The sequence below is a fragment of the Solanum tuberosum genome, unplaced genomic scaffold, assembly GCF_000226075.1.
Source record: "Solanum tuberosum cultivar DM 1-3 516 R44 unplaced genomic scaffold, SolTub_3.0 scf00094, whole genome shotgun sequence".
Taxonomy (NCBI): Eukaryota; Viridiplantae; Streptophyta; class Magnoliopsida; order Solanales; family Solanaceae; genus Solanum; species Solanum tuberosum.
In genome coordinates, this window is record NW_006239020.1 from 1,376,321 (window position 1) to 1,385,819 (window position 9,499).

At 36.7% G+C, this 9,499-nt stretch overlaps 1 pseudogene; it reads right to left on the reverse strand.

Moving 5' to 3' along the window:
- Positions 1-268: 268 nt before the first annotated feature.
- LOC102596323 (nuclear pore complex protein NUP88-like) overlaps positions 269-9,499 on the reverse strand; it is a 34,581-nt pseudogene continuing 25,350 nt past the window's right edge.

Below are 9,499 nucleotides of genomic sequence, written 5' to 3' on the forward strand. Positions count from 1 at the left end.
AGTCATAATTTAGTTGAAAGTTCACTCACTAATGACATACTTATAGATAGATAGAGATGGGGTGAAAGAGAGGGTTTAAAAAATTGTTGTCTAATTATCTTTTAGACAAATTCACTATAGTTTGTGACAAGGACAAATATCAAAAAAGTATAAATATAAAGGTTTTCTATTAGTATTTTTTTCTGCAAAACTTGCTTTTAGTGTGGTTGATGATTACAGACTAGTTCATGGAGGTTTTTTTAGTTCAAATTCAAAACTGCATAAAATGTATGAAAAATCAACCTAAAACGGTGTGCTTAGGTTTAAATAAAAAACGAATAATCTGGGGGAAATTAATAAAAGGCCTAAAGCTACTTTCAATGCTCATGTCATTGATGTCTGCATATACAAATTGCTTTTGCACCAATAACCTACTTCGACTCGTAATTTCAGTTAAGAGAATGATATAATTTTGGCAATAACACATTTACTAGTCACAAAGGCAATCAAGTTGGGTATCAACAACTTTTGACTTGTGCATCACAAGCACATATCAACATACGATCATCAAGTGCCTATTTCACGACCTTTCAGCACCGATTCAACTACTTTAACCTTCTTTGCATTTTCACTGTTCACGACTGACAGCTTTTCAAGTGATGCTTTAAGCAGTGACATTTCATTTTCTTCGACATGCCTTATTCTCCTTACTGATACTTGTCGCTCTTCATTTGATCGGTTGGCCTGTAGAGAATGTGTGTATCTTTTCAACCTGGCATTTACTGCTTCAATAGAAGAGCGTAGAGCATCCAACTCCACTCCCCTAAATCTGTCTGCGTTACGTAAAAACATAATGTTCAGTTCCATACGCAAAGGTTAAAGCCAGAAAAATTAATACTCTAATACATACTTTTCCACCCAAGTTTACACCTATTTCCTGTTTAAACCCTAAAAGAATAAGATTCCTTTTACTATCCTAATAAACAAAATTATGTAGCTAACACCCCCGTCAGACCACTTTATCTCAGGATGAGTATTACACGCCACTCATACAGTGAGACACTATTTGACCATCACTACGGACCGCCCGCCCCATTTGTTTCAACATAAGAACACTCGCTTCCTTTCAGACCCCACCCACAAGAAAAAGAAAAACACCAGTCGCAATCTGTCTGTACACCCTCAATTCTAGCAAAAACATCCCATTCAGCCATTAAAAAAATCTATACAGCTCCTCACACGACCACCGATTTTCAACTTTAACCACCCCCTCTTAATCCACCCCCATCCCCCACAAACTCAATGTTCTCTTCACTCAACTCACATTTTCTCTCTCTACCCACCAATCTGGCATCAGCTCGACACAAAAGAAAAAAGACATGACCACCATAAATGCCGCCAAACATCTCTGACCCCAGCAACTCCACTAGACTGGTTTGAGGTGGGATTGTTGAGGCCTTGAAAGCAGTGTGGTGGTCGAGAACAAAGGGTGTTGCCAGTGGTGGCGGTGGTGGTTTTGATGGAGGTGGAGGAGGAGGAGGTGCTGGGAATGAAAAACTCAAAAAAGGAGAAAGAAAAAAATCATAGAATAAAAAAGATTGACTGTTGGATCATTTGAATTGATCTGGACAGTTGATTCTGCCTAGGTTTATTTTTAAAATTTGAGGCTCTTAACACGATCAAAGAGTTGGAAACATACGTCTCTCATGTTTCCAAATCGTTGGGTATTAGCTAAGGAATTTTCAAATTAAGGTGGGTAAAGGGAACCCCCACCCTGAAGCCCCTCATAAGGTGTGTAAACAAGAAATTTGGTGGAACTATCAGAGACATACAAATAACTCATTGCCCATTGTTAGGGCTTACATGCCAGTCTCCATTAGGGGTTGGCTTCTCGAGCATCCCGAGAGGTGGTGAAAATAGTCTATTGGAAAAATGCAAAAGACTAGACATATGTACATGCATTATATCAGTTTCTACACCATGATGACCTAGCGTTCACAACAAACCAAAATAAAACTACATCAAGCATTGGCATTCGATGAGCATATTACCAAGTTCAGACTTAAACTCTCGTTCAGCTTTAGATAGAGATCTCTTATGTGCTGCCGGCAGGTGTCTCAGGCTTTGCAAGTGCTCTTCTAGCTCACCGTGAAACCGAACTGCATGCTCAACACGATCCTCGATCTTTTCCTGTTTCCTTTCAACTTCCAAAATCTTTTGCTGTGCTTTGCATAATCGAGAATGCTGATCATCGATGATCATTTTTACATGAGGTGCATGATGTTGAAGCTCAAAGTACACCTGATAACAGAACAAAAGTACCGTTAATCACAACATGAAGAGACCACTCTACTGTCAAAAGAACTGATAAAAGAAAGAAAAATAAAGATCTTCTTTTGATTCTGACCCAAGTGAGAAATGAGGAGGAAGAGGGCATAGAACCAAAGGATTAAATTCTTCTTCCGTGCAAAGCAATGCACAGTTGAAATTTGAAATACATCCTCAGATGATAAGGGAACTAACAACACCATTATTACAAGAAATCTGCTAACAATTTATATAAAAATGGCTTCCACTCAATCTTTTTTAATAAGTAAATTGCATATGATGAAATGGAGGGGTGGGAACTCCATTTACAAGGCATATAGAAATATCTATGCAGTATGCTCCACAGAAATGAAGTAGCATCCAACAGATGCATCTGATCATCTACGTAAAGAACCCCATCCGGAGTTCATGGAAAAATATCTGGAGGACTGCAAAAGTTAAATGCTTTCCTTGGTTGGTCATTAGAAAGGCATGCTTGACACATGGAAGTCTTGAGGAAGAAAAGAAAGATCATACTTCTGTGGTGCTCTTTATGTGGGAAGACAGGGGAAACTAACAGTCACCTATTATTACATTGTACTTTCACAACACAAATATGGTCCATGTTTCTCAACTTTTTAGAAGTGAAATGGACTATGCCCGAACATACAGCTGATTTACTTAGTTGTTGGATCAGGAGAGGAGGTAGCAAGAGACAGAAGACCTGGTGGAATTTGATTCCACGTTGCATTTGGTGGACAGTGTGGATTGTGGAAGGAGAGGAATAGTAGGAATTTTGAAGATGTATCCAATTCCATTCACAAGGTTAAATGGAATTGCATTGTATCTCTATATTTTTGGTGTAAAGAGATAGGATTAGAGGATTCAGATCAACTTTTAGAATTCTTAGGATCCTTGTAAGTATTTTGCTTTTTGTTCTTTTCTGATTTTCTAAAGGTCCCCAGCATATCCTTAATGCTGAAGAATACAATGTTTACCAATTCTAAAAAATAAAAAATAAAAAATAAAATATTCTAGTCTATATTTCTCACAGGAACAAAATGGGGTTGGTCCATCCCTGCTTCCATTGGTATGAAATTTAAGAGTTAGCAAGCATACCTTAGGTCAGCATTTTCTTAGTTCCGACAACTATATTTATTTGGGAATTCCAACTTCTCCAAAGCTGGCCATAGGACGACATCCCAGAGAACACAGAGTTGGGCCATTGTCTATTGTCTATTTCAGACAATCCTTTTTCTCGCTCTCTCTTTTTTGGTATAAGGACTTTTTCTCGCTCCTATTGTGAGTCCATCCCAAATTTAAATATCGAAGCTCTAATTTCCTACCTTTATGTTAATGGTCAGCGGGATCCCTTTCTCGATTTTCTTTCTCTATTTCTTTTTTTTTTTTTTTTTTTTTTTTTTTGATAACCGAGAAATCCGTCTGTGACCCGCCCTTTGGACCAATCACAGCCTTCTAAACTCGGTGGATAATGGGCCCGCCCCTCTACCCTTCTCCACTTAAATACCGGGCTTCGCTTTTCTTTCTCTATTTCTTGCCTATCTGAAAGGGCAGTTCTACAATATCCAAACTCAGAAATCCCTTTTTTTCATAAGGTGTGGAAAGCATTTTTAACCTTCAGTGATGCAGAGAAGGCCACCAATCTGATAGACATGTTTTGGTGCAGCTCTGTTCCAACTGTATGTGATAGTCGGGTACTACTGCTTGAGAGAAAGCCTCTTCCTGTCTATGAATCACTCTCCCATCATAATCCTCTCAACCAACACCTTCAGAAGCTAGTTTTAAGACATTGCGGATCCACTCTAGATTTTGTCTATCAATCATCATCCTACTCATAAATTATCTTTGCCACTCCAAGTGAGTTTGAACCATGACAGCTTTCCCGTGGTCTATTGTTTGGGAAGTCTTCAATCCAGCAACAAAGGAAGTTTTCCTTTGCTTTATTACCTTTAGGACCCGTTTGGTAGGAGGTATTAATCAAAATAGTCCATGGAGTAAATTTTAGTCCAACAAAAACATTGTTTGGTTACTTTATTTAACATAATCCATGGATTAGTTATACCTCATACAAGGTCTTATTTTATCCCTAGAAAGGGGAGTGATAACTAATCCAAGGTTTAACAATCCTTGGATAAGACCCCTAAATGACTAAACTATCCCCAAATCTTTTTTCCTAAATTTCTTATGTAATTTAATGCTATTTTTTATTTATATTAGAATAGTTATAAATATTCTTTTAAATTCTCCAAATTCGTTCCATGTAATTTGATGATTTCACAAACTAATATTTTTTTTTCTCCATGTTTGATTTACAATTTTGGGTTGATTTTTTTCCCGATATTTTTTTAATGTAGTTTGTCGATTGACCTCATGAACTATTTGTTTTCTTTTTTTTAAATAAGTTTCATCTATTTAAACAATTTAAGTAGTCTTAAATCTACGTTAAGTTTAAGGTATATTTGACCAACAAAAAAATAGCAATATACTGTGCTATCAAGGATAGTGGCACATCACACCTCAAAATTAATAATTTTTTTTTTATATTTTAGTATTTAACTTGACTAGTTAAATGAAATAGAAAATCTCATAATAACCCAAGGGTATAATAGGAAAGAAGTTTTTTCTAGAGTCTTAAACCAAGCATAAAATTAGGTGGGAAGCAATGAACCAAACACTTGATAAAAATCAATCCCTGCATTACTAAACCCTGCATTACTAATCCCTGCATTACTAATCCATGCGTTAGCAATCCCTGCGTTATGCATCTTTGTACCAAACGACCCCTTAGAGTATTATTCCAGTCTCATCTTCGCATACCAAGTTTATGTTACTACGATCGAATTGAGTTATCAAAAGTTGCTAAAAAGGATGTGAAAAGGTGTGGATTGACGTGAGGTGGTGGATTTAAAGATGTTTTTTGGGACTAAAGTTGGTTGGAAACGGTGTACTGCCAGAAATCTAGAGAGGAATTTCTTTCTCTACTCTTCCCGTAACTGTAAAAAATATAGCATGATGAACATTCTAGAACTACGAAATACATGGTAGATATGGCAGTTCAACTACAAAAAGCCACTCCAATGTATGAAAAGAAATGGATAATTTTAGAGAAATTTTGGACCAAACATGTTACAGGAGGTACATGGTTAAGCAATTTTAAAAATGACAGAAAACATTACTCCCGCTGTCAATTTATGTGACTTAATTTCCTTTTTAGTCAATCCCAAAAAGAATGACACAATTTCTATATTAAGTTATAATTTAACTTTAAAATGTCTATTTTACCCTTAATGAAATGATTTATAGCCACATAAATTTCTATCATTCATTTTAGACCACAAGTTTTAAAAGTCTTCATTTCTTTCTTAAACTCCGTGCCGAGTCAAACTACCTCATATAAAATGGGACAGAGGGAGTATGTCATAAAAGAATATTGCCACCAAAACTTTGACTAGCAGATAAAATAAGGCACACCCCTTGTCCCCTCCGAGGGGGATTTATGAAGACTTATAGATTATAAGACAATATCTAACAAAAAAAAAGAGAGCCTCACAGGAAAAAGGCACATCTCAAATCAGAATTATAGCGTAGGAACATCAGAATGTTACCGTGTGGGCATATTCCACATAGTTTTCATGAAAAAGCTTGAAATATTGATGAAGGGTTGATCGGCCTTCAATTGAATCCGCAGCAACTGAGCGCAAATGAGGTGATGAAGGGGGCAAAAGAACTACCCTGGGGCCAGTAAGGAGCTCTTTGCTTATGACAGTAGAATCTGTATCTTTTGGCACTTCTGCTGCACCTATGAGTTTGTCAACCTTATCAATAATTGGGGGGAGAAGTGTATTCCAAGTCTCCATCTCAACCACTATACACTCATTAGAAGGGGTAAGACCCACAATCCATGAATCTCCAAAAGAATCTGATAGAGCCAAGAAACCAGAAAGTGGGATGGCTGAGGATGCTTCTCCTTGGAAAGTGCTAAGAACAGGATGCACAGAGGGACTTCTCATCATGTCTTCTTTGCCACGAGTCTGATTAGTGAAAGGCAAAAAGTGCAACACTACTGAATCAACTCCTCCTTCATGAAGGCAATATATTCTTTCTTAAATAATGGAATCAACAAACATTGATAAAACAGAACTGCTTCTTCTGGGCAGAGCTAAATCCACAATAGCCAACCTCAAAAGGGGAGGTGGATGCCCCAACCATAAAGTATGATTTGGTGGCAGATCAAGCTTCAAAATGGAGGTGTCACTTGACAATGACTCGCAAATCATTGCAAGGCCAACTATTCTATCAGTTGAATCCAGACATACCCGAGGTGGACTACCAACCTTCCAGACAGGCTGTACTTCATCAGCTAAAGCATCTATCTGCAACTGCCCCCTATCCAAGCAGTTACTAGGATAGAATCTTTGCTAACTAAATCATAAAGAAACTGACAGCACGCCCTTCACAAACTGGAGGATGAACTGAGTCATCTTCAACACCATGACTTACTTTACGTAAAGGTCCCTGCAAGTGAAGCCAGTGTTACAAAACATAAGGTGTTACATAGTTGGAAAGAGAATCAAGCAAGCTATCTCTTCTGGAAAACAAATCCATAATATAACCAAAACATAAACCAGCACACAAAAGTGTTTTTGTAATGACTGAAAATAACCTCGTTTCCTTCACTAAAGAGAAACAAGAATAGCAGTGCAGCTAAACTTAGATGTCACCGTGTAAAATTGCAATTTCACGTACACTTTCTCCCTTCAAGAAACAGAAAAAAGGAGAATGCAGTGCTCATCTAATCAAGCTTATAGTGGTATTTGTTTCAGCATAAAAAGGATAAGAAAGAGAACTGGAATGAGGCCCCTCTGCACAAAGAAATGGAAGTTCAGCGGATTTCTTTCTGAGGAGATGCATGGAAGAGAAAATAGAGTTATTTCTGTTGAAATAAGTCTCAATTGGTTTCACCATGTTTTCCACCACAACTTGTAGTCTAAAGTTTCTAAAACTTGTCCAAGTCTGGACTCCTTCGCCAATACACTAGTAACTAAGACAGAATAAGAGTATCTCATCCAACAAGACAAGGTGTTAGTCAAAAAATTCAATGCACTAGGTAATAAGGACAGATGGGAAAGACTTTCTACTGTATCTAGCTTCTTTCTAGCGCGATCCAGTCGGAAACCAATGCAAATATATTTTTCTCCCGTGTATGTTCAACTGAAGGGTAGACAACTATTTTGTCCTCTTCTCCTATATGCATCAATATCAATAAATCTTCTGTTTTTTAACAATATTACAACTTGCAACATTTAATACTGCCATGTTACTATCATCGTTTATCCCAATTTTAAAAAGGGGGCAGGCAGATAGAAGCCTTCTTCCTTCATATTCTGAAACTCAAATTAATGTTGGTTTGTGAAGAAGTTCAAGGTAAATGGTGCCCGATGAAGTCCATCTAGTGACTGCTATATCTAACATGCATGGTAAACACAACAATAATATTGAAAAAAATAGTTTTGATTGTGTTAATTAATTAGCACAACTTTAGGGAACTTTATTTTTCCTTTTCCTAGAATAATTATAGGAATAGAATATTTTCTATTATTGAATTTGACTTCTTTCCTTAATTAGTTAGGATTCATTTACATAAATACCCTTCTCATACAATGATATGATGGACTGAAATACAAAGAAGCCTTTTCTTCTTACTCAAATTCAACATGGTATCAGAGTCCTTGCTGCCTTTTGAGGTGAGTTTTTCTCCCTCCCAGCAAAAAACAAACAAAAAAAAAAAAAGGGAGGGGGGGTCACCAATGGCTACTCCCTAATGTTTTAGAGATTATCTTGCTTCTTGTTAATTTCAAGCCTACCCACCAAGTTTCAGATTTTTCTGATAACCAGAGTTAGGGTTCCATCAAAGCAGAGCTGGTTTTCTGACGAGACTGATCTATCCAACGATTTTCTTTGGTTTTTCTTCTTCTGTGGGGGACACAAAGCAATAGATAATAATTCTCTTACAAAAACCAATGTTATGAAATTATATGGGGCGTATCGTGCTTAATCAAGGTTTTGTTTGCTCTATATTAAATTTAGAAAATTGCTTTGGTTATATTAATGGAGAGCAGAACCAACCTACTGCATTTGATAATGGTCTATGGGATTCCGATAATTCACTTGTTAGGACATAACTTTCAAATGCTATGCACCCACAAATCTCTAAGCAATATTCATTGGGACAGGGCGTAATAGATATTTAGGAAATTAATAGATTTTTAGGAAATTACGGTATATGAAGAATGGGTGGTAATATCAGCCTATCAGGTGTACAGACAACCGAATCTGTTCCAAAGGCAGTGGGGTTAGAGAGTCATTGGCTATTCCGACATAAATCCCTTTGGAACTAGAAGAGTAGTTTTGTAAGCCTTTAGAAGAGCCTGTCACGTGTCAATACGCACCAAACTCAACGATTGAAGAATTGAGGTGAGCAGTACAGGCAACTAGTTACATATATTAGATGTGGCAAACTTTCGAATACTATGCATCCCTAAATCTCTAAGCAATTTATGCAGCACACTTTTGATACTTGCTTTCAGTCATTTCATAAGATGATTTGTAGTTAATTTGAGGCTAAGATAAAAATCTTGCAAACTGACAATGGCATAGAATACATGGAAAATTGGTGCTTATTTAAAGTTTAATGGGATAATCCATCAAACTTTGTCCCTACACTAGTGCACAAAATATGACTGAGGAAAATTAGGCATGTGTTAGAAGTGACAAGATCTCTTATGTTTACCATGACTCTACCAAAAAACCTACTAGGGGATGTCCTTCTAGTTGTTGCCTATCTGATCAGCAGAATGCAACTTAATACCCTTAGGGGTCGTTCGGTAGGGAGTATTAGGAGAAATAGTCTATGTATTATGTACGGGTATTATTTAGTACTATGTTTGGTAGGAATTTTGTGCCTATGTATAACTAATCCATGCACCCTACATGGTATTATAGGATGTATTACTAATACCTTCCATTTGGTGGTATTAGTAATACATAGGATTTAATACCAAAGTATCCCTCAAATCATTTTGTTTATTTTCTTGATTTTATATTTTATATTTGTACTACTAAAATTATTTAAATAAATTATCTTGCAAATTTTATTATTTAGAGAGAGTTGTTTGTTAATAAATAAATGCAA